The sequence below is a fragment of the Puma concolor genome, chromosome C1 (assembly GCF_028749965.1).
Source record: "Puma concolor isolate L17-30 chromosome C1, mPumCon1.1.hap2, whole genome shotgun sequence".
Classification (NCBI taxonomy): Eukaryota; Metazoa; Chordata; class Mammalia; order Carnivora; family Felidae; genus Puma; species Puma concolor.
Window position 1 is genome coordinate 49,664,729 of NC_141674.1, and position 24,746 is coordinate 49,689,474.

Genomic DNA, 24,746 nt, shown 5'->3' on the forward strand with positions numbered 1-24,746 from the left:
CTCTCTCTCTCTCAAAAAGAAATAAACTTAGTTAAAAAATTCTACAACCCTAAAAAATTTAATTTCAACAATTGAGCACCTATTAGTAACAGTACTCTTCTAATCCCTAAGAAGGATATAAACTTAAAGTCTGCTTCAGTTAGGGCTCTTTGGAGCAATGCCTCAGCCCAGCAAAGCATGCTGGGAAACACACTGAAAAGAAACCCCAGGTTATGACCAGAGTTCAAAAGTAGGAACCTAAACTAAACCATCCCATTGCACAACTCCCTATCTTCCTTACTGTCATGGTTATTAACCCTTACAATAATCCTATAATGTAAATATTATTATTTCTCTATTACAGATGAAAAATGGAGGTAAAGGCACTTATTCACTGTTTTCCAAATGGCAAGTGGTTAGGCTGAGTTTTTATTTCATTTAACTTTGGCAAATATTTATACAGTACCTACTCTGAGTCAGAGACTGTCCTAGGTGCTGGGACTACAACCCGGGGGAAAATGCTCCTGACTTCTGGGAGCTTACATTTAAGATCTGAACCCAGATCTGACCTGTCCCCAAACCTCAGTCTTTCTACCAAACCCAGTGCCTCATTGTACTGGTGCTGTCTGCAAAGATGAACCTGACCCCAATTCAGTGAGTTATGATGTTCCCATTATGCCATTTTCATTCCTTTTATGTTTTAATCAGAACACTTGCTTAAATTAAAATATAGCTTAGTCATGCATATGATTCTTTTTCCCCCCAACATTTTTTTTCACGAGGCTGTCAGTTTTGCAAACTGGCTTGATTTACACAGATATTTTATCCAGAAATAAATTGAATTAACAATTTAAAATGCAGAACAGAATAGGCTGCCAGTGTGCTAATAGCTCCATTTCCCTGATTAAGAGGGCTTTCTCCAAGATGGCATAAAGAACAGAGTCCTCTTTGGCCTAAAATTCATTTGGACAATGGTCTTAAAAGAGATAGATTCTAGATGAACACTCTTGTCTCAGGAAGAGACATCCACCCCTAGTCTTGCTGCCAGACTGAGTTTCAAAACTATCACTTTGCACATGTACTTTTGTCATAAGCTTTTGTGGTTTCCTATGCTTGCAGAATAAAAATTCCAAACCCCTAATGTTGTCATTCAAAGTCACAAATTATTCTGTAACTTCCATTAATCTTCTTCCTCTCTGTCACTTTTCTAAGTCCTGGGAGACAGCAGATTGGTGTTTGAGGCCCCACTCAACTACACAGTAGAGGCGTTACCTTAGCCAAGTCACTTTGCTCCTCAGAGTTTCTGTTTTATCTTTATCCATGCCTAAAAGGGAGATAGTGAAATTAGCCCTGTCCTTCTCTTAGATCTGAAGAAAGGTTCAAATAAGCAAAAGATTTTGTACACTGTAAAGCACAAGACACAAACCACCCTGCAGTCCCTTTGCTCCTCCCATAGTGATCAACACTTCTTCCCATACACAACCATATCCACTTCTTTTAAGTCATTTCTCCCTCTCTGCCTCATGCATGCTTCTTCCTCCCTGTCTACCTAAATAAAAGCTGCCTTTTTCAGAAGCTTGATCTCAGAGAACTCAGTTGTCCTAACTGTCCTAGCCCTCAAGAATCTCCCCCTCCACTGTCATGCCATGGTTTCGTTCACTTGGTTCTTGGTCTTTGCTGCCTTTACAGTGCCATTCTTCAGTGGCTCACCAAGTAGCTTGTAAACCCTGATGAGGGAAAGACTGAAGTTTATACTAATTTGTGGTCATGTGTGACACTACAATTCAGGTTCAACTAACCTTTATTGAATGCCTACGACATGCCTGCTCTGTGTCAAGGACAGTCGTAGATGCTTGCCTGTTTGCTATCTCATTTCTTCCTCATAAGGTAGATATTACTGTTATTCACATTTTACACACATGGAGATGAGGATTCGGAGGAGTTAACTCTTCATCGTTCCACATCTCACAGATAGCAAGTGGAAGAGCTGAAAATTGGTTCTGGGACAGATTTCAAAGCCCATGTTCTTTCCACCAAATTATGCTGTCTCCTTTATTAAGTGTCGGCTGATGCCCATCCTAATCGTGATGATGGTAGGTAACTGGGGCATCAAATGGGGTCTCTAGTAGCTCAGAGCACTAACCATCTGGACCTGATTACAATTGACCATACGGATTCATATTTGACTATTCATCCTATAAATATATGTTTCTCTGGCTTTTATTTTTTACATAGGTTAAGCACATAAAAAGCAAAGGAAATGATATGGAATAAAATGTATAATTCAAAACTTAAATGCCCTCCTTATTATCATTATAATTTGTTACTTTTAACTCTTTGTGCCCCAGTTTCCTCACATGAAAAGTGAAACTACCATAGCCAACCTCACAGAATAGTGCAAAGATCAACTGAGGTGTACAAAATGAAGCCTCCTTTCAGTAGTTTTTATCACAAGATAGGCATACCTCAGAGATAATGCAAGTTCAGTTCCAGACAGTGCAATAAAGAAAACATTGCAATAAAGCAAGTCAGATGAATTTTTTAGTTTCCCAGTGCATATGAAAGTTATGTATACACTATACAGTAGTCCATTAAGGGTGCAATAGCATACGTCTTAAAAATAATATATATATACCTTAATTTAAAATATATATTATTGCAGGGGTGCCTGGGTGGCTCAGTCAATTGAGCATCTGACTGACTCTTGATTTTGGCTCAAATCATGATCCCAGGGTCGTGGGATCGAGCTCTGTGTCAGGCTCTGCACTGAGTGTGGAGCTTGCTTGAGACTCTCTCTCTCTCTCTCTCTCTCTGTCTCTCTCTCTCCCTCTCTCTCTCTCTCTCTCTCCCATGCTCACTCTCTCTCTCTCAAAAAATTTTTAAAAGTATATATTATTGCTAAAAACAATGCTAACCATCTTCTGAACTTTCATGAGTCATAATTACCAATCACAGATCACCATAACAAATACTTACAAAAAAGTTTTAAAATATTTCAAGAATTACTCAGATGTGACACAGGGACATGAAGTGAGCAAATGCTGTTAGAAAAACAGTGCCAGCAGACTTTCTCCAGGCAAGGTTGCCATGAACCCTCAACTTGTAAAACAAAAACAAAAACAAAATAGCACTTGTGCCAGTACCAGGTGTAAATATTCCCTTTATAAAATCTCTAAGTAGAGAATAATCTAGGCAATATAAGTGGACACAAGAATTTGTATGGAGATAAAAATGGTTAAAGCTACTTATGAAAATGCAAACATCAGGGCACCTGGGTGGATCAGTCAGTTAAGTGTCTGACTTCAGCTCAGGTCATCATCTCATGGTTCATGAGTTCAAGCCCTGCATCAGGCTCTGTGCTGATGGCTCAGAGCCTGGAGCTTGCTTTGGATTCTGTGTCTCCCTCTCTCTCTGCCCCTCCCCTGTTCATGCTGTCTCTGAAAAATAAATAAACATTGGAAAAAAAATGTTTTTAAAGAAAATGCAGCACTTCATAGAAATCTTTAAAGGTTTTTAAAACCTGCATTCTGGTATACTTTCTTTTTTTTTTTTTTTTTAATTTTTTTTAACGTTTATTTATTTTTGAGACAGAGACAGAGCATGAACGGGGGAGGGTCAGAGAGAGAGGGAGACACAGAATCGGAAGCAGGCTCCAGGCTCTGAGCCATCAGCCCAGAGCCCGACGCGGGGCTCAAACTCAGGGACCATGAGATCGTGACCTGAGCCGAAGTCGGACGCTCAACCGACTGAGCCACCCAGGCGCCCCTCTGGTATACTTTCTGATACCATGGGACTTCTAGCATAGGTTTATATATTGTCAATGAGGCTCAAAAGGCCATTTTTGAATAGGCTGATATGAAATTTACTTACATATTTAATACTACTAAGTACACACCTGAACATAATTACAGAATAGGGTGGGACAGTCAGGGTGTTTTGGTCAGCTCAAGCTGCTGTAGCAGAGTATCACTGACTATGTGGCTTAAATAACATAAATTTATTTCTCACAGTTCGAGAGGCTAGAAGTCCAAGTCCAAAGTGCCAGCTGATTCGATTCTTGGTGAGAGCCCTCTTCCTAGCTTGTAGTCTTCTTGCTGTGGCCTCAGATAGCAGATGGGGCACTGATTTTCTGATCTCTTCTTTTATAAGGACACTAATTCCATCATGAGGACTTTACCATCATGACCTCATCTAAGCTAATTACTTCCCAAAGTTCCCACCTCCATCTCATTAGGGGTTAGGATTTCCCACATATTTATTTGGAAGAGACACATACATTCAGTCCATAGCATAGGGCAAGATGAAATCATAAAGATGAGTGATATCTTCTTTCTGCCATCAAAGTAACTCATATTCCCATATACCCCCAAAACTAAGAGCACACTGGATATACTGTATGTTAGCCAACTTGACAATAAATTATATTTTTTTTAAAAAGAGAAGTTCCTCTTGAATTAAAAAAAAAAAGTTACTCATATTCCAAAGATGTGGTCATCCATGTGTCCAGAAAGACAAGAGAAGGAGCTCAATGGAAGCATTCTGATTAGAGACACAATATGGGACCAGTATTAGGAAGAAATGCTCCCATCACAAATAGATGAATAAATTACTATACAATATATTTACCTTCCTAAGTTTTCAACAGCAAAACATTTATTTATTTATTTTTTTTTTTTTAAGGCTAATCTCCATTTATTTTTTTTTTCAACGTTTATTTATTTTTTTGGGACAGAGAGAGACAGAGCATGAACGGGGGAGGGGCAGAGAGAGAGGGAGACACAGAATCAGAAACAGGCTCCAGGCTCTGAGCCATCAGCCCAGAGCCTGACGCGGGGCTCGAACTCACGGACCGCGAGCGAGATCGTGACCTGGCTGAAGTCGGACGCTCAACCGACTGCGCCACCCAGGCGCCCCAAAACATTTATTTAAAAACAAGAAAGAAACAGTTGTTATATAAAACTTCAATATATAAAAGGCAGGAGCAGAATAAATCCAGTTTAAATGGAGATACAGAGACCAAACTTGTTTACTTGGCCTCTGTATTAATCTGTTAGGGCTGCCACAGTAGAATACCATAAACTGGGTGGCTTAAATAACAGAAATTTACTTTCTCCCTTTTCTTGATACAAGATCAGAATGCCAGCAGGGTTGGTTTGTGGTGAGAGCTTTCTCCTTCACTTGTGATGATTACCTTTTCACTGAGTCCTCACATGGACTTTCCTCTGTGCCTGTACGCTCCTGGTATCTCTTCTTTCTATAAGGACATCAGTCTTAGTGAATTAGGGCCCCCCCTTATGGCCTTATTTAACCTTAATTAACTCCTTTTTTGGCCCTGTCTTCAAATATGATAACATTGGAAATTCGAGCTCTGACATACAAATTTTGGGGGGTTGCAGTTCAGTCCATAACAGCCTCCTCCTTGCCTCTCACATGATCTATAACACATTTTTAAGAAACCATATCTAAGAATCTATGGGGGGAATATGGTAGTCACACTACTCCACATTATCAGTGGATCACCTGTATCATCCAAACCTTCTGAAATTTCAATGCATTGACCAGTGTTTCTCATTCATTTGTGTTTCTTCTTACTAGAATTAAGTCAACAATAAAGGGAGTAGTTTAGACAAATGAGATCTGATCAATAGATCATTTACTTACCAAATTGCACCTACTTCCAAGGATGTTTTCTCTGGATTTGACCAGTCTACACAGGTTTGTAGACTCTACAATGCTGAACTTCTCCATGCTCTCTGCAGTAGTCAACAAATGTCCTGTGTACATACAAAAAGTTGTAAACAAGAGTTTATTTCACCTTTCTTTCTAGAGGTTCAGATAAAACCTCTTGATTGGATGGGGAAAACATAAACATTCTGACTTACCTTTTGTATCATCAGTTAAAATTGGATACTATAGAGGAAAGATGCTCAGTCTTGGTGAAATGTCTGTAAGTACACATATCGGTGCAAAAGATCTCTATCCCACCCCACCACACACACACACACACACACACACTCACACGCACACGTTCACACAAAAATATAACACATTCAGATAGAGTCTAAGAAAATATTTAACACATCTAGGAATGAACAAACTGGCTAATGAGGAATTCTCAAAGGAAACAATTTAGTTAGTTTTTGCCCACTCTGACCATGATAATTTTGGCTATAATATTCAGTTACTTTGTACTTATACATAATAATATCTGAGGACTATTTTTCCTAGTATTTACTAAGACACCCAAAAAATTATTTTGGAAATGAGAGTAAGTGCACTGTAGGCAGAAGGCACAACATGGACAATGGCAGGTAAGCAGGAAACATAGAATGCATACAAATAACAAACATTAAATTTGACAGAGAGAATTAAGAATGAAAAAAAGGAATAGTGGTAAAAAAATTTTTTTTTGGAAAAAATGACTAGTCAGATAATAAAGAGTCTGTAGGCTGGCATAAGTAGTTTGACTATTTTCTTTAAGCACCAAATAATAGTGGAAGGTTTCTGAAAAAAAGGGACATAATCAGAACTTTGCTATAGAAAATTAACATGGTGGCCATGTGTGAAATTAATCAAAAGAAGGAGAATTGGAGAAATCATTTAGAACTCTAATAAAAAATGTGGGGCGCCTGGGTGGCGCAGTCGGTTAAGCGTCCGACTTCAGCCAGGTCACGATCTTGCGGTCCGTGAGTTCGAGCCCCGCGTCGGGCTCTGGGCTGATGGCTCAGAGCCTGGAGCCTGTTTCCGATTCTGTGTCTCCCTCTCTCTCTGCCCCTCGCCCGTTCATGCTCTGTCTCTCTCTGTCCCAAAAATAAATAAACGTTGAAAAAAAAAAATTAAAAAAAAAAAATGTGACATGACAGTCAAAACAGAAGCAGCAGAGTGTCAGTAGAAACTTAACATTTGTAAATTTAACATTAACATTTTCCCACCTATTCATAACAAACCTGCAAGGTCCCTAGCACAAGGAATTTCTCATTTTGTTGAGGCATGAATTTGAATCATACACTGTATAAGACAGATGTGAGGAAATTGGTCTCTCAATCTACTAAGTGAGTCTAGCTAAATGCCTCATAACCATTCCTCAGCCCAATGTACTCCAGTTTCTCATATACACAGAGGCAAGAGGAAGTTGGTAGACTTGACTCAGGAACTATGCAAAGCAAAAACACAGTGACTTCCACTTAACTGGACTAGAAATGGCAGGGGCTGAAAATGGAAAAAAATACCTCTCAATCATTGACAGCTTCACACAAAGACAAAGGCAAAAGAACCAACTCTCATTGCTGGATAATTCCAGAATCTCCAAAATGCCCCATTCTTAAAATCTTTTCCTAAACAGCCTGCATGAAAATGCCATATTAAACCCCTTGAAGTAAGGCCTTTGGGAAAATGTGAATTCCATCCCAAGGTTCAGGAGAGTTTGCCAAAATGATGTTAACAGGAGATTTTCCCATGAAGCACTTGGACTGAGGTAGAGGATTATAGGGCTGGGGCCACACCAGGGTAATATTTCAGCAAGATGGCCCATGGCACTATATCATTGAAAATAATCCCAACTAATTGGGGAAGGAATCAATAGTCATATTAGGAAATAGGTGGCCAGCACACATTTAAAGATAGGGAGCATATTTTAATCTAGTGCCCAGTGTAGCTTGAAGCAAATGATTTTTGTCAAATATAATTAATTAAGCAATAGTGTTAGAAAACCATTTCCATATCTGTTGATTTATCTTTTTCCATCCCTTAACTATCATTCTTTCATGTCTATGTATTTTAGATATGACTTTCATTAACTGTATTTATCTTGAGTTTTCTAATATAGCTAACTTCATAATCTTCGTCTTTCAAACAGAGTATAGTTCATTTACATTTACCATAATAATGATTTATCCAAATTTATTACTACAATGTTATTGTGTACTTTGTCTTTGACTTGGCTTTTTTTCTGTTTCTTTTTCTTTTTTTTAATTATTTTTAGATTGATCACTTTTCTCAATTTTTTTGGCCTTACTATATATATCATATTTAACATGCATACTTAATTTACCAAAGTGTTCTCAATACCTTATGCTCCTTCTTATCAATACACACCCAATTTATATGTGATATTGTTACTATATCTTTTCATTTTGCATTATTTTATTTTAATCCCACTAAAACATTTTGTTTTACAAATCAATATTCATTCATTTGGCTACTTTTTTATTATTGTTTATCATTCCACATTACATCTTAAGGCTTTGATATGAGATAACTTCTGTCTCCTTGAAATTCATAATTTGGAATTTCCTATAATTAGAATCTGTTACCCTGAATAGCCAAAGCAATCCTGAAAAAGAACCAAAGCTGGAGGCATCGCAATCCCAGACTTCAAGATGTATTACAGAGCTGAAATCATCAAGACAGTATGGTACTGGCACAAAAAAGACACTCAGATCAATGGTACAGAATAGAGAACCCAGAAATGGACCCACAAATGTATGGTCAGCTAATCTTTGACAAAGTAGGAAAGAATATCAAGTGGAAGAAAGACACTCTCTTCAGCAAATGGTGCTGGGAAAACTGAATGGCGACATGCAGAAAAATGAACATGGACCACTTTCTTACACCATACATAAAAATAAACTCAAAATGGATGAAAGACCTAAACGTAAGACAGGAAGCCATTAAAATCCTGGAGGAGAAAGCAGGCAAAAACCTCTTTTGCCTCACCCGCAGCAATTTCTTGCTCAACATGTCTCTGAAGGCAAGGGAAACAAAAGCAAAAATGAACTATTGGGACCTCATCAAAATAAAAAAACTTCTGCACAGCAAAGGACACAATCAGCAAAACTAAAAGGCAACCGACAGAATGGGAGTAGATATTTGCAAATGACATATCAGATAAAAGGTTAGTATCCAAAATCTATAAAGAATTTATCAAACTCAACAAACTCAAATTTAAAGAGTTGCCCAGACAAACAAAACATAAAGGAGTTAATAACCAGTACACCAGTCTTACAAGAAATGTTAAAGGACTTCTTTTATTGGAAAAGCAATGGCCAAAATTATACATAAGAAAAATATGAATAAAAGGTGTAAAATGTGGATAAGGTAATAAAATATATACAATATGGAAATGGTAGTAAAAAGACAAAAGAAGGTGAAAAAGAAAAAGAAAAAATAGCAAAGAAAATTTTTTTCTTTACTTTCCTTTCCTTTTCTTTTTTTATTTGCTAAGAATGTGTTTGAACTTAAATGACCATCAAATTAATATGAACTGCTATTTACTTAGAATGTTATATATATGAACCTTATGGTAACCACAACTCCAAAACCTATGATGCATACACAAAAAAAAGAGAAAGAAAGCCATACAAAACACTATAGATATTAATCAATCATGAAGAGAGCAAGAGAACAAAGTACAAAGAAGAACTAAAAAAAAACCAGAAAACAAATTTTTTAGATGGCAAAAATCACATACAATCAATATTTGCTTTAAATGTAAATGGCTTAAATTCTCTAATCAAAAAACATAAGTGACAGAATGCATTAAAAAAAAAAAAAAAAAAAACAAGATGGGGTGCCTGGGTGGCACAGTCGGTTAAGTGTCCGAATTCAGCCAGGTCACGATCTCACGGTTGGTGAGTTCGAGCCCCGCGTCAGGCTCTGGGCTGATGGCTCGGAGCCTGGAGCCTGTTTCCGATTCTGTGTCTCCCTCTCTCTCTGCCCCTCCCCCGTTCATGCTGTCTCTCTCTGTCCCAAAATAAATAAAAAAACGTTGAAAAAAAAATTTAAAAAAACAAAAACAAAAACAAGACTAATCTCTATGCTGCCTACAAGACTAATCTATATGCTCCCTACAAAATCACATACAGACTGAAAGAGAATGGATGGAACTTATACAATGGCAATTAATCCAACTAAAAAATGGTCAGAAGACATGAACAGACATTTTTCCAAAGAAGACATACAGATGGCCAACAGGCACATGAAAAGATGCTCAACATCACTAATAATCAGGAAAATGCAAATCAAAGCACAAGATATCCCTCATTCCTGTTAGAATGGCTAAAATCAAGAAGACAATAAACAAGAGTTGAATATGTGGAGGAAAAGGAATTGTGATGCCTTGTTGGTGGTAATGTAAATTGGTATGGCTGCTGTAGAAACAAGTGTAGAGGTCTCTCAAAAAATTAAATATAGAAATACTATATGATGCAATAATTCCACTATTGGGTAATTACCAAGAGAAAATGAAAACACTAACTCAAAAAAATACATGCACTCCTATGTTTGTTGCACTATTATTTACAATAGACAAGGCATGTAAGCAACCTAAGTGTTCATCAGTAGATGAAAAGATAAGGAAAATATGGTGAACATGGAGCCTGCTAGGGATTCCCTCTTTCCCTCTGCTCCTCTACTGCTCACACACGTGCTTGGGATTCTCTCTCTCTCAAAATAATTAATTTTTTTAATAAAAAAATAAAAACTTATTTTATTTGTTTCAACCTACTGATCATGCTTATTTTGGTAAATTACGTTATTTTTCATCAAACATTCACTCTTCTCTTACCCCAAACCAGTGGGAGAATTATTCTTTCTTGCACCATTGACATTGGACTTGACTGTAACTTGTTTGCCCAATGGAATATCAACAGACATGATGTATACCATGCTTGTACATGACTTTAAATGTTTTTGCATTGCTTGTTTTGGTCTCTTGAACTATTTCAATCCACCATAAGAAAAGCACATCCCAGGGGGCTACTGTACTTTTTCCCTGAGTCCCAGAATTTGAAGCATGTGGAATATACCTGAAGCCAACTTTCTTCTTAGAGTCAAGCTCAACCAGGCCCATGACATCCCACAAAAAAAAAAGTAGAATCATTTCTCTACTTACAAATCCTAGCAAGAAATTAATTTGTTTTTTTTTTGTAAACCATTGAATTTTGAAGTGATTTGTTACACAGACTTAGATAAAAGTTATGTGTACATTTAGTTAATAGTTAATATTAACTATTTTTTAATTAATTTAATATTAACTATTTTAATATATTAACTAATATATAGTTAATATAACTATATATTAATTAACTATAATATATAGTTAATATAGTAATTATATAGTAATTAACTATAATATATAGTTAATATATATTAACTAATTTAATATTAACTATTTTTAAATTTTTTAATGTTTATTCATTTTTGAAAGAGAAAGACAAAGTGTGAGTGGGGGAGAGGCACAGAGAGAGACGGAATTGAATCAGGCTAGCTCTGAGTTGTCAGCATGGAATCTGACACAGGGCTTGAACGCACAAACCATGAGACTATGACCTGAGCCAAAGTTGGACGCTTAACCAACTGAACCACCCAGGGGCCCCATTTAGTTTATGTTCTGACTGATAATTCCAATATCTGAAATTTGGGGGGTTGAATCTGATTATTTTATCTGTAGTTTCTGCTGGCTCTTACCCATGGTATGCATTTTCTTCTGCGTTTTGTAATTTTTAACTTTTAAATTATATATATTTTTAAGTTTAGGTATTCATTGAGGTTTAGTTTGAGGATTTCTGCAAAGTTAGGTAATTATATTTGCTTCTTCCATGCATTTAGTATACTATAAATCTAGAACTCTTAACTAGACTCTCGAATTAAGATTTGTTTTTAAAAAATTTTTTAATGTTTATTTATTTTTGAGAGAGAGAGAGACTGAGTGTGAGTGGGGGAGAGGCAGAGAGAGGAGACACAGAATCTGAAGCAGGCTCCAGGCTCTGAGCTGTCAGCACACAGCCCGACATGGGGCTCAAACCCATAAACTGAAAGATCATGACCTGAGCCAAAGTCAGAGTCTTAATCGACTGAGCCACCCAGGGGTTCCTCAAATTGAGATTTTTTAAATTAAACCAGCCAGTGTCAATTTTGCCTACATATTTTAATGGTAGCTATTTTGTTGAAATTCTTAAGATAGTTTGTTTTCCTCTGTAACAAACAAAAGACTAAGATTTTTCCCTGCTGTCTTATTGAGGTCAGGGCATTCAGACTTAACCAAAGGATACACTGGAAGGTATCTTCAGTTATAAGAAAAGGAGGGAGGATGTACTGTATTAAAGTTCCTGGGCCATAGGTGCCTTTCAAAACCATGCAAACTAAGATCATCTGTGTTCATCAAACACCTTCAGATCAAAAGCAGTATGCAGGGCTATGCTTAGCTCTCTAGGTTCCTATTTTCAAGTTAGTTTGGCCTCCTTTCTTCCTAGCTAATTAGTTTATTTTTAAAAACTCACATTAAATCTAGAACTTTCAGGTATATTTTACAGGAGGGTCAGTTAGCTTATCTAATCTTCCATATAACTGGAAATGAATTTTTCTACCTTCATTGTCTTTCACAAATTTGTTGAAATATTCCATCTGTTGATGGCTTCTCCTCAATTCTTGGTGTTGTTTATTCAGTCATTCATACAAATATCAATTAAGTTTCCATCAGGTACCAGGAACTCCTCTAGGTTCTGGGGATACATCAAGCAGTGCCAGATAAATCATAACCCTCCTGGGCTGACAGGTTTTTTTTTTTTTATTTAATTCCTTACTATACCTTTATTAAAACAAAAAAAAACAAAAAAAAGAGAAATAAACACATGGCCAATCAGCCAATGTTAACTGAAGTTCTCCCAAATACTATTAGGTTTCTATCTCTTTTATTGAGCTTGAAATAGTCTATATGGTACTCACATTATTTATTTACTTGCTATATACTCATGAAATATTGTGTCACATAGATGAAAGCACTTTATTAATTTTTTCATTAGTTATTTTATTTTATTTTTTTAATATGAAATTTATTGTCAGATTGGTTTCCATACAACACCCAGTGCTCATCCCAACAGATGCCTTCCTCAATACCCATCACCGACCCACCCCCTCCCTCCCACCCCCCATCAACCCTCAGTTTAGTCTCAGTTTTTAAGAGTCTCTTAGGGTTCGGCTCCCTCCATCTCTTTCTTTTTTTTTCCTTCCCCTCCCCCATGGTCTTCCCCTGTAAGTTTCTCAGGATCCACATAAGAGTGAAAACATACGGTATCTTTCTCTGTATGACTTACTTCACTTAGCATAACACTCTCCAGTTCCATCCACATTGCTACAAAAGGCCATACTTCATTCTTTCTCATTGCCAATTAGTATTCCAACTGAACAACAACATGCAGAAGAATGAAACTAGACCACTTTCTTACACCATTCACAAAAATAAACTCAAAATGGATAATGGACCTGAATGTGAGATAGGAAACCATCAAAACCCTAGAGGAGAAAGCAAGAAAAAAATCTCTCTGACCTCAGCTGCAGCAATTTCTTACTTTACACATCTCCAAAGGCAAGGGAATTAAAAGCAAAAATGAACTATTGGGACCTCATGGAAATAAAAACTTCTGCACTGCAAAGGAAACAATCAACAAAACTAAAAAGCATTTTAATAATTTTGATGAGCTAAGACAAAGCTAGGTATCATTACTATTTCTGTTGTTACTAGTTTATAAACTCAGTGGAGGCAAGGATATAAAAATTATCATGTAAAATAACACATTGCACTTAGCAAATATCAGAGCATATTTTTCAATTGCTCCCACTGTCAAGGGGAGGTATGATATAAAATCTGATGTTCCATCATATACTATAACTGGAAAGGAGCAGAGACTGAGTAAAATGACATCAGTTTACAGAGATAAACTGATATCAACAGATAAAATGCCAAGCCCAGAGAGCTGAATTACTTATTCAAGGTCTCATAGGTATTTAATAACACAATAGGGGATAATACTTAATATATAAATACCAATGAGTTTTTTTGTATTGATTTAGCTAGCTACTGTGCTGAAATCTTTTACTTTTTTTCAATATCTTGTCTGTAAATTCTTTTGAATTTTCAATATCAATTATCACATCATCTGCAAATAATGCCACTTTAATTTCCTAATTTCCAGGTTTGGGGACCTTAATGTATTTTCCTTTATCTGTGGTACTGCCTAGAATTTGAATACAAATTCCCTGACTTAAAAAAAATAAGTTAAGGGGTGCCTGGGTGGCACAGTCGGTTAAGCGTCCGACTTCAGCCAGGTCACGATCTCGCGGTCCGGGAGCTCGAGCCCCGCGTCAGGCTCTGGGCTGATGGCTGAACAACAACATGCAGAAGAATGAAACTAGACCACTTTCTTACACCATTCACCTGGAGCCTGTTTCCGATTCTGTGTCTCCCTCTCTCTCTGCTCCTCCCCCGTTCATACTCTGTCTCTCTATGTCCCAAAAATAAATAAACGTTGAAAAAAAATTAAAAAAAAAAAGTTAATAACTAGTATTATTGATTTCAATATTATTGTTAGTAACTAATACTACTATAATAACAAACACTTTTAAGTAATTACTATGTTCCAGACTATTCTCTGTCCTCATAACAACCCTGTCACCCTCTTCCTTTTATAGATAAGGAAATGTTGGGGCACCTAGGTGGCTCAGTTGGTTAAGCATCAGACTCTTAATTTTGGCTCAGGTCATGATCTCATAGTCATGAGATTGAGTCCCACATTGGATTCCACACTCCATGGAGCCTACTTAAGATTCTCTCTCCCTCTCAGAAAGAAGGAAAGAAAGAAAGAAAGAAAGAGAGAGAGAGAGAGAGAGAGAGAAAGAAAGAAAGAAAGAAAGAAAGAAAGAAAGAAAGAAAGAAAGAAAGAAGGAAAGCTATAGGTGAGGAAATGGAGGAAGTATAGAGAATTTAAGTAAATTGCCTAAGTATACAATTAGTAAGGACAGATATAGAGTGGAATATTAACATTTTAGTTTTAGGATATATATTCTTGTGTCTGATATCCACTGATTTCTTCACTCAATTCTAAAATTTCCAGGTGTTAAAGAAATCTAACCTATTAGACCAAATATCATAATATATCACACAATCTCTTATATTATCTTCTCTTGTAATCTGGAGTTGCCTTTTCATCTTGTTCCAAGTCCCACAAAGCCTAGAGATTGTCACTTTATTAGTGACTTCATAACTTAAAAGAAGTTCTAATGTAGCCCAAATCTTATATTTAAATTATACTTTAGCTGGTAGCTAAGCCATTTGATGAGACTTTATAGTTTTCAATACTTCATGTATTTAAAAACCTTTAAAAAAGAGGAGAATCCAGAATTGTTTCAGACTCAATACTCCAAATCTGTCATGTATATTAAGTGATACATTTCCAATAGAATCCTTTCATTTCAGAGAGGATCTACTATATTTTATTAGTGTGTTTACACGTCTATTCCTACAATGATTTGCTAGGGCATGGATTATACGCTTTTATCTTTGAATCCTCCATGCCCAGCATGGTATCTAGCATTACAGCAGGTACTAAATGAATTATAAAAGGCAGCAACCCATAGGACACGTATAATTATTCCTGTTTGGCAGATGATGAAAAGAAGTTTACAAGAATCAATGTAACCTCCAAAGTTACAAAATTTGTCAGTAGCAGAATCAGAATGTAATTTCAAATTTTTGATCCAAAGCCACAGTCTTTCCACTAAGCCACACAATGTATAGAAAAGACTTTGCTGTATATTTTTACAGCTAGACCATGACTTAAAATCATGTGGCTTCCTGTGTTATTTTCATAAGAAAATTAAAAGTTTAATAAAATAGAATGGAAATACTAAACCTTATGTCAAATTTATAAACTGATCTCTAAAAACAGTTTATTTTATAAATATAGTAACATATGTCAGAAAAACATCCCAGCCTCCGTTCCTCCTAGAAAAGTCCCTATTTTTCTCTCCAAAGTGACATCTTTTGCCAACTCTGAATTCCAGAAAGTGCTAATGAAAAGCTGTGCAATTTTTTTTTCAAATTCATACTTGCATGAGAAAATCATGGAGAACTGGAAATATGCCAAAATATCAAAAACAGGCTACTCTTTTAAAGGGGGGTAAATAAGAAAATCCCAAGAAATTAGGATATGTAAGTATGATTTTATCCCAGGCAAGAGAGAGGGTCATAAACAGATTTCTTGTTAGCATGTGGGAAAACCAAGGAGATCACATGGAGCCACTGTGAATTCACTTGGAAAAGATTCTACCAAGAAAAATCTCAGAACAATAACCATAGTGTTAATGTGACACTTAACATGTTCTCTGACAAGTAACAAAATATCACAAAATCTGTCAGTAACAAGGTCTAATGCCACATAACAAAACCTTTGAGATGCCCTCATTGATGACAAGATGAGGCAGTTAGAATTAGCTATAATATTGAACAATAGCTGGTACAGCAGTGATAATTATTGATGTTAACTCCTTGTTGTCATAGCCTCCAGGTCAGTGGGACTTGTTTTCCTGCGAGTGAAGAGAGACAGCAATGAGTAGCAAGAGATTTTTTTTAAATAACAAAAATGTGAAGTGAAACTAACCGCACCAGAGACCACATCTAAACAGAGGTATGCTAATTTAATGCCATTCTGGATCAAATGCCAAGAACCAGAGACATACTATATTTGAGAACTCGGCAGTTTCGGAAGCACAGAGTGAAGAAGGTAGATAATTCCCACAGTTACGAGTCCTTCCAGGAATCCCACCCAGAAATAAAGCACAAGAAACAAAAAGTAGGTTACATTCTCTACCCCCTCACCACAAGAAAACCACTGCAGGATTAAAGAGAAAGTCAACTCTCCTCATAAAGCAAATAAAGTGCTAACAAAGTCACCAATCACCTCCACAGTGCTGAAGTTTCCATTCTCTGTTTTCATCCTTCTTGGCCTATCAGCAGTACTCCATATGCTTCACAGTTTTTGTTGGCATCCAGGACAGTGGCCTCTCTGGACACTCTGTCCTTGTCTTAATATTGGAGTGGCCCAGGAACCAGTCCTTCATTGTCTTCTCTTTTTTTTTTTTAATGTTTATTTATTTATTTTTAGAGACAAAAAGTGCAAGTGGGGGAGAAAGAGAGGGGTAGGATAGAGAATCCCAGAACCTGACATGGGCCTTGATCTCATGAACTGTGAGATCATGACTGGAGTCAAAAATCAAGAATCTGACATTTAACCGACTGAACCACCCAGGTGTCCCCATTGTCTTCTTTATCTCCACTCACTCTCCTAGGGAACTCATCCAGTCTCATGGTTTGAAATGCCACCAATATTTTGACATCTCAAATTATCTCTAACCCAGATCTCTCTCCTTAAGTCCAGACTCATATATCCATAACTGGATCAGCATCTCCATTTGAATGTCTAGTAGACATCTCAAAATTAACATGTCCCAAACTGAACTCTGTTTCCCTCTGAAACTTTCTCCTCCACAGTTTTTCCTATTTCAGTTTCTAGCAACTTACTTCTTCCAGTTGCTGAGACCAAACACTTTGGAATCATCCTTGACACATCTCTTTCTCTCATGCAGCACCCAACTGGCCAAGAACTCCTTTAAGATCTGTTATCAAAATACACTTTGAATATAGTTCTTACCATGGCTACCATTCCAGGCCAAAGCACCAAAAACTTTCCCCCTGAACTCTGACAACTTCCTAATAGGTCTTCATGAATCCAGTCTTCCTTCCTTGCAGTGTGTTCTCAGTACAAGTGCTAAAGTGATCTTTTAAAACATCAGTCATATCATTTCATTTTACTGTTCAAAAACTTCTAATAGCCATTTCATTTAGAGTAAGAGCCAAAGTGTTACAAAATCTACTAAGGCCACTATGACATTGTCCACCATTAATTTTGTGTTCTCCTACTGCTTCCCCATCACCAACTCTGCTACTTGCTGTTAATCAGAGATGCCAGACTCATTCCCACCTCAGACACTGCCTTTATTCTATTCCTTCTGCCTGGCGTTCTTTACCCCCATATCCATGTGATTCTATTTCTCACCTCTTTCAAGACTTTACTCAAAACTCACCTCCTCATTGAGGCTCTCCTACTTTATCACTTTACTGACTACAACAATCTGTCTACCCACCCCAGAAACTCTTATCTGTCTTACACTTCTACTTTGCTTTTTTCCATAATAATTATGACTTCCTAAGAAATTACCTAATTCACTTGTTGATTGGTTTTAATGTTTGTTATCTATTTCTCTCTGCTAGAACAATAGCTCCATGAGGACACAGTTCTTTGTCTATTTTCTCAGTGATATACTCCAAATGTTTAGAGGAGTGCCTAGAACATAGTCAATGGTCAACAAATATTTGTTGAACGAATGCACCTTAAAACCTTCTCTACTTGTGCTCTGTCCCCATATACTAGGCTTAAGGCAATAAGAACTCTGCTTTCTTCTACCAGGATAGAGAAATTTGTGATAGAGAAAAAAAAATCCTAAGCAAAAAAGACCAGGATCTGAGAATAAGGGAATTCTGGACCAAGTGCTAGCTGAGAGCACCAGGAAACCCCTTTAACCCTTTGGCCAGGAAGCGCCAGTTCTCTCTACATCTCCAGGTCATCCCTGGAAGGGTATTGATATGATGGCTGGTTCACTCTCCTTTGGTTTGGGGGTCAGGGAACCCTACTTTTGCAAGTAATCAATACCCTTTCCCACTAACTGGGTTAAAGTAAGGACCCAAGCAGATTTAACAATATAAAAGAGGAAAGATTTGTAGATTGAGGTCAACCTATCCCCATTCAGCTTTGCTGCCATGAAAAGTACACACTCACATAAGATGGCCTAAGAAAAAACTGTCATAGCCACCTACCATTTTCTTATGGAATACCTAGATGCTTGCCTTTTACCCCTATCAACTTAACTTAAGACTTCCCCTGGTTTCTTCTTCCCATATTGGTTATATTTCTAGCTGCTCTTTGGGCATCAACCTTTTCCCCTTTTGAAGAGAACTTCCTTGTTTATTTTCTTAGATAGCCTTGGTAGTACTGAGGAATACTTAACATCCCATCCTTAAACCACAGAGGTTATCTGAAACTCCACCTTTTGAGATTTGTTCCATATCTATCCCCAAATGAGTGAGAACAGGAATTTGGCAACCTAAAAAAAATATTCCAGTGATTTCTGCTGTCTTCTTTATTTAACCCAATTGTGTTCAACATATTCCCTCAATGATTAGAATAATTACATGATAAACTGCTTGTAAAATTTGCAAGTGACAAACAGCTGGTAGAAATAGCTAATATCTTAGATGATAGACTCAAGTGCCCAAAATAAACATTGTAATGAATAGGTCAAAATGTATAAAGTGACAATTGATTGAGATATTTAGGCCAATATCTGACCCATGGTAGGTACTCTATAAATGTCTGTGGGGCTAGTGAATGAATAAATTAATCAATACAAACTTTTATACCGAGGTTATAAAAATCAATTCCACACATCCGGAATGAGGGATGAGCTAGAATAAGAGCATTTCGTGTGAAAATAGATGTATCGGTTTATTGGATGACAAATTCCTTAGGAATCAACTCTATGAGAAAATGGGCCATTGCTAGTGAAAGCATACCTACAATTATTGTGTTGATTTGCAGGATTCACATTCTTCAACTGATGTTGACAGATTTGAGTGATACCTGAGAAAAATGATTGTGATTCTGAAAGGGTGAATATTGATTTATTCATTCATTATGTAATCTTGAGTGCCTACTCTGTCACAAGCCTTGGGCTAGTCATTAAGGATAGAGGATATTCATATATGGAATGGCTGAAAACTGAATATATTACTTGCTATTTTGCCATTATCAATTAATACTATATAATAGTGCTATGGCATTATCCTAATTATATTTATATATATATATATATATGAACAATATAGCATAGGAGAATATTACTGTTATGATAAATACAATAATATATTATGATATAATAATGTCATCTTATTATATGTCATATTACTAATATGGAAGTATTTCATTTGACTCTATGCTATTAATAGTAGTAACATTAGATGCATAATAAATCCTTTTATATATGCAAATATTTTGCATATCAGAATTACAATGGAAGCTGCAATGTAATTCTCCATGAGAGCAAGGATCCATTACCTCCATTTAAATTCCCAGTTAAATAAAAACTTAAAAATATTTGAAAAATAATTTAAATACAGAATCCTTCTAAAATTTTGCAGTTTTCTCTAATCAGAATTATTTTCTTCACACCTTATTTGATGGTAATTATTTAGTATGCACCTCTATTGAGTTTTTCTAAAGCATTCAGCAGACTTTATTGAAACAAAAACTGTCCTTTCCTAGTAATATTAGTATATATACATTTACTCAAATTATATATCTATGGTAAGAACTCTAATTGATACAAATGTTTTGGTAATTAACACAAGTGACTCTTTGAAAACATATAACTAACTCCTTGATCAGATCAGAAGTACATGAGAATATTAGAGTATTGCCAGATGGCCACAAGCATTCTGTAGACATCAATATGAATGTTTTATAGAGGGGAGGAAGAGCAGCATTTAATCTTGCAAGTTGGTTAACCTAGCCAATTGGTTAAGTGGAAGCTGGTTAAGAGAATTCTAAATGAACACTAAACCAATTTTCATAGAGCTTCCAGAATTTTCTCTTTAAAAACACACCCAAATATTTCAATATCCTTCTTAAAGTCCTTTAATGGCCCCAATATAAAGCCAAGTTTCAGAGACACAATGATATATGAGAGATGAAATGTAACTTGCCCAAGAATGATTCCCTGCAGGTTATTTTTTATTGAGTTCTGAATAGTTTATGTGAAAAAAAAATTAATTTTGGAAATAATTGGAGCCTGGGTGATGTTTCCTGCTCCAAGGAACATTTAGATTTGCCTCTGGCAGTGGCTAGGGGCACTAGCAGTGAAACTCCACCTCAGGGCATTTATAGTGATTGAGTCTCTAGAGAGCCAGGCTATTTGTGGCTCTCTGTCCCATCTGGAGTAGATGCCTTTGGGTTCCCAATTCAAAGCATGAGTGATTTACTGGAGCTTCCTATCCATGATGGGCCTTGGACCTCATATCCCAATATCTCAGCTACCTCTGCCTGAAATGGCAGATGTTCCTAGTTGAAAAGGGGCTCTGGATGCCAGACTCATCTCTCTGGATTTCGTTCTCTCAAATCTGACCCTGTGATTCTTTACTGCATTGATAAAGTTTTTATTTCTTCAAGAAGATGTTATTTAATATTTTATCCAATAGAGTGTTTCTTTGTATTACTTATTCCTATATTATTTAAGTCATCTCACTCTTCATTCTTTGTAAATAAAAAAGAATGAGGCCCCAGATTTGAAGCCAGAAGTCCAAACTACTATATCTGTTTCTTACTAGATGTGTTACCTTGGGCAACTTTCTCATAAACTCAGCTTCTATAAATAAACATAAGAATTATATCTCCCCACATGATAAGTTTACATTCAATTCATTGAGACATTGGATAGAAAAGCATCATAAACACTAAAGTATCAATTAATATACAATTACATTAGTATTTGCTCCCAAATATGTGTATGAGTGTGTGTGCATGTATTTTGTCAACTGTTACTTAAGAATGAAGAGTGGAAATTGGTTATGAAACAGTGTACAGATTAATTTATTCTTTATCAATGTCAATTTTTCATTCCTACATTTATTTAACATTTTTTGCATGCCTGCTCTGTCCTGGGCCTGATGCTAAGCAGCGTTGACACAGAACAATGACACAGAACAATGCCTAGATTCAATAAATTTCTAAAGGGCTTTCTGAAGGTGTTTTAACTTCCATAAACTCTCCATGATCAGACCCCAACGTGAGACAGTCTCCTGCCATGCTTAGCCCCCTGTTATGATTTAACTTCAGCATTCTGATTATAATAATACTTTTACTTCTATTTTATATTATTTGTTAAATGCTATGTCTACTAGCAGACTGCAATGCCATGAGGGTTTCTACAAGGTCCACATTATAATCTATAAATTATTGTTAAAGATATGAAAGGAATGAACAAATGATTAATCATGTAGAGGCTAGGGGATCTGATGGAACGTGATAAGAGATAAGACTGAAAAAGTAAATGGGGCTCGGTTTGTGAGGGACTTTGAATACCCAGCTAAGTCATCAAGGCTTTATACTCCAAACAGTGAGACACCACAGGAAATAGAAATGATAGCATACATAAAGGCAAAAAGATGTAGATGTTTAGCCTTAAATACAAGAACACTAAGTCATTCTATTTGGTTGAAGATAGCACAGTGTTGCCTCAGGTCACTGAGTCAGAGAAGGGCACATAGGAGCACCTAGTTGCTTCTTACAACACATTTCATTCCCCAAACTGGAGAACTGCTTTGCATCTTCCTGACTTTGTAAGATACTCTTCCAGGGAAGCACAATAGCACTGATTGGGATCAAATCTCTGGGGTAAGTTCCATCTCCTAAGCCAAACCTGGGAGGCAGGAGCACGGCAGCAATAAAATGTACTGATTGCAACTCTCTTGAGATTGTCAAGGATATTTTAGGATCATCAGTGCAAATATGAACATTGATTGCAAAAATCCCACATGGGGTCATAGGAAGAGAACCCACAGCAAGAGTTGGAGCATATGAATAGAAATCAATTGCTCCCCTGCTTGGCCGACTCTCCCACTACAGCATCTCGGAGGGTGGCAGGGTATTTGCTCATTCATCCAGTAGATGTTTACTGAACACCGACAAGGGGTCAAGGTACTGTCCAAGAAATACTCTAGGGATACAAAGTAAAGGAAATAGTGTCATCTAATTTTAGTATATGTGCTGCCGAAGTGAGCACTATAGTCAGTGTCATCTAGAAGAACTTCGTGGTCTGGTTGAGAAGAATGTGAAAGACCAGGCATTTAAATTAAGTGTGGTAAGTGCTCTGCTACTTATAATAGCAACAAAATATGAGTCCATAACTGTGGTCTCTAATGTGGCAGCAGTTTCAGAAAAGGTTTCTGGGAAGAAAAAAGTCTCAACTTAGACATCAAACATAAATCCAAATAGTCTTGCCAGAGGGAAATGTATTGGTCACACTTTTTAGATGCAAGAAACAAAAGCTTGTATTACAGAAGGTAGTCATTGCTATTATTAGTAGTATTTCCAACAACAATAGTAATAAGATCTAACATTTTCAGCACATACTGAGTGCCCGGGATTGTTTCAGTCATATTGCATATATGTTTAATCCCTCCAAGCAGTCTTTGAAGTAGGTACTATTACTATCCCCATTTTACAGATGAAGAAACTGATGTTAAGTAAAGTTATGGAGCTTGTATAAGATTGCACAACTAGTAACTGAGGTACAGAGGACTTGGACTCAGTTCTCTGGCTTTGAAGTTCCTGTTGTTGCTGCCTCTGTCAAATAGATAATCCTTGTTTTTGCCTTCTTGTGCCACAAAATCCAAGCCAAATTCTGATTGGCAGAGCCTGGGTCATATGCCTATGTCTTAGCGATAATGGGGTTTGTAATGAAGTACATTTATTTCATTCCTTGTGCAGTAAAACAGTCTATTCAACACCATATCTCCAAGTAGAGAATTCCCTACACTTGGCAAGGGTCCTGATGATAGAAAAAAAAAAAGTGATACATATCAATGACAGGGATAAAAAATATCCCAGGTACAGGAAAGCATTTGCAAAGGCATAGGAGCAATACCACAGATGTTTCAAGAGACTTCAGGCAGTTGCTATGAACAGTATGTAGAATAAAAGGCTGGGTGAGTATGAGAAGAAGATACCAAGGCAGCAGGTAATATATCACTATGAAGGCACTGGATTTTATTTGTAGGGAAATGAGGTAAGGAGTGTTAATCAGAGGAGAGCTACAATCATATTTTCTATTAAAAAGATACCACTGGATGCAGAGAAAGAAGGCAAGGAGAATACTACCATCATCCAGAGCATGCCTGTATAATTCATTGTGTTCAAATGAGACCTATTTAACAGTGAAAGAAAATGGTCTTGTTTACACTAGGAAATAGGCATTTATGGTCACCATACTTCAAGGAAACAGAAGAGCAAGAGTAAAAAATTGAAAGAATAGTTTCACCAACCAATGACCTAGGCCTTTCAAATACATTATCATCTCTCTTTATTTTTATGGGAAACAGGTTCATTGAGATTAAATCACTTGTCCAGGATCTCAGCGGTAGGAAACCAAAGAACTCAGATTCCAATCCAGTTCTGTCAGACCCAAAAGCATGACCTGTCTCCAATTCTGTTGCCCCCATCCCTACCCCACATTTAAAGAATATTGCCTGCCTGCTACAAACTAGCATGGTGATTAAAAACATGACTTTGGAGGCAGACAAATCTAGGTTTGAAGACTGACTATACCACTAACTGCTCACCATTTATAATATTCTCTATGGGAAATGAAGTTATAGTATTCAAAAAGCTAACTTGTAGAATATTTTAATAGCAAACTTTGTAAGTTAGAGTCTATCCTTCTATTTTCCTGTTTGTTATGAGTCTATACCTACTGGTTCATTGATCATTTTTAGAGAAACCTTTATGTGCTAGCTAGCAAGTTTGGCATTCTGGAGCATAAAAAGATGAAACAGAAGCACAGTTTACCCTCATGTAAGGTATCAGTCTCGTGATAGAAATGGAAAGTACCCAGAAGAATGTGAAATTCAATGCAGAAAGTACTAAATTCCATAAAAACGGAATAGGAACAACATTAAGATATTTGACAGACAACAGAGATCATTCTCCCCTAAAGGGAACCAGGGAAGGCTTCATGAGGCATTGGCCTTTGAGGTGGGCTTTGATGGGGAGGTGGCTGATAATGAGCTGACTCCACAACCAAAGACTTTGGGAAGAAGAAACAAG

General features: G+C 36.7%; 1 long non-coding RNA gene across 1 annotated transcript in view; it reads right to left on the reverse strand.

Annotated features, from left to right (window-relative positions):
• Positions 1 to 3,133: 3,133 nt before the first annotated feature.
• Positions 3,134 to 24,746, reverse strand: part of LOC147578058 (uncharacterized) — a 71,483-nt gene continuing 49,870 nt past the window's right edge. The window contains exons 2-3 of the long non-coding RNA XR_015254186.1: positions 5,641 to 5,753; positions 3,134 to 3,416 (exon numbers count right to left, since the gene is read on the reverse strand). This is a non-coding gene — a long non-coding RNA (uncharacterized LOC147578058). The remainder of the gene's footprint in view (positions 3,417 to 5,640; positions 5,754 to 24,746) is intronic.